We start from the raw sequence: 2,500 nt of genomic DNA on the forward strand, positions 1-2,500 counted from the left end.
ATTGTCTTCTTCGGTCTCTTTTGAATACATTAGTTTGTTGTTGTTGTTGTTGTTTGTTTTTGTTGTTGTTGTTGTATGATTGTCTTCTTCGATCCCTTTTGAATACATTAGTTTGTTGTTGTTGTTATTATTGTTTTTGTTGTTGTTGTCGTATGATTGTCATCTTCGATCCCTTTTAAATACATTAGTTTGTTGTTGTTGTTGTTATTGTTTTTGTTGTTGTCTTCTTCGATCCCTTTTGAATACATTAGTTTGTTGTTGTTGTTGTTACTGTTTTTGTTGTTGTTGTTGTATGATTGTCTTCTTCGATCCCTTTTGAATACATTAGTTTGTTGTTGTTGTTATTATTGTTTTTGTTGTTGTTGTCGTATGATTGTCTTCTTCGACCCCTTTTGAATACATTAGTTTGTTGTTGTTGTTTTTATTGTTTTTGTTGTTGTTGTTGTATGATTGTCTTCTTCGATCCCTTTTGAATACATTAGTTTGTTGTTGTTGTTGTTGTTGTTGTTGTATGATTGTCGTCTTCGATCCCTTTTGAATACATTAGTTCAGTAGGCGATTATTCTGGAGTTAATTTATGATGGCAATATTTTTCGCGTATCACGGCAAAGGTAATTTATGCGGAAAGATTTAGCTGGCGGAACTGTAAATGTATTCGTATTAGTATTGAATATACAAGCGTGTGCCATGGCCAGCAATCGTTGGATTTTTGCCTCTGTGAGATATTTTCAACTTTATTATTTCTAACCTTTGATCGTCTGTTGCCTGTCTGTTTGTTTGTTTGTTACCAGTCTAACGTGAGTCTTTATATAGTTTATTTATGACATATTTGTTTTTGATGTTGTTAATAGTTTATATATGACATGTCCGCTTTGACGTTGTTACCTTTTTAGAATGATTTATTGTTAATTTGTTATCTTCATTTATTTATTTCCTTATTTCCTTTCCTTACTGGGCTATTTTTCCATGTTGGAGCCCCTGGGCTTATAGCATCTTGCTTTTCCAACTAGGGTTGTAGCTTGGATAGTAATAATAATAATAATAACTAAACAATTTACGGATGAAATTTGATAAATTCAGGCATACTCGATAGTTCCTTGTAGTGTCTGCAACCTCACCATCCGTGTGAGCTAAGGATAGGGGTTTTTGTGGGAGCTTATAAGTCTACCATCCAAGTCATCAGCACCCCATTGCCTGGCCCTCCCTGGTCCTAACTTGGGTGGAGAGATTCTTCGGTGCTGATCTTATGTACATATGGTCAATTTCTGGCTTCTGCTATTCCTGAGTAACCTTTAAACCTTTAAATGGGGGGGGGGGGAGACGTGTATTTAGTGGTGCTTTTTGGTATTTTTGAAAATATTAACAACCTTAAGTTTACAGATTTATAAACCATAATATGTATATATGCTCAGTCTTTAGGGCATTGTTACTTTCCCTTGCCTCTGCCATTCATGAGCGACCTTTAAACCTTTAAATGGAATTATTTTACAGCCATTTTTTTTGTAATAAGAAGAACATGGAGTTTATATATTGATAAACCACAGCAACTCGTTACCTTTTAGACTTCCAGTTTATCTCTCATTCCATCATATGGAGTATGATAAATCACAGCAACTCGGTACCTTTTAGACTTCCAGTTTATCTCTCATTCCATCATATGGAGTATGATAAACCACAGCAACTCGTTACCTTTTAGACTTCCAGTTTATCTCTCATTCCATCATATGGAGTATGATAAATCACAGCAACTCGTTACCTTTTAGACTTCCAGTTTATCTCTCATTCCATCATATGGAGTATGATAAACCACAGCAGCTCGTTACCTTTTAGACTTCCAGTTTATCTCTCATTCCATCATATGGAGTATGATAAATCACAGCAACTCGTTACCTTTCAGACTTCCAGTTTATCTCTCATTTAATCATATGGAGTATGATAAACCACAGCAGCTCTTTACCTTTTAGACTTCCAGTTTATCTCTCATTCCATCATATGGAGTATGATAAACCACAGCAGCTCGTTACCTTTTAGACTTCCAGTTTATCTCTCATTCCATCATATGGAGTATGATAAATCACAGCAACTCGTTACCTTTCAGACTTCCAGTTTATCTCTCATTTAATCATATGGAGTATGATAAACCACAGCAGCTCTTTACCTTTTAGACTTCCAGTTTATCTCTCATTCCATCATATGGAGTATGATAAACCACAGCAGCTCGTTACCTTTTAGACTTCCAGTTTATCTCTCATTCCATCATATGGAGTATGATAAATCACAGCAACTCGTTACCTTTTAGACTTCCAGTTTATCTCTCATTCCATCATATGGAGTATGATAAACCACAGCAGCTCGTTACCTTTTAGACTTCCAGTTTATCTCTCATTCCATCATATGGAGTATGATAAATCACAGCAACTCGGTACCTTTTAGACTTCCAGTTTATCTCTCATTCCATCATATGGAGTATGATAAACCACAGCAACTCGTTACCTTTTAG

Source organism: Palaemon carinicauda, chromosome 3 (assembly GCF_036898095.1).
Source record: "Palaemon carinicauda isolate YSFRI2023 chromosome 3, ASM3689809v2, whole genome shotgun sequence".
Lineage (NCBI taxonomy): Eukaryota > Metazoa > Arthropoda > Malacostraca > Decapoda > Palaemonidae > Palaemon > Palaemon carinicauda.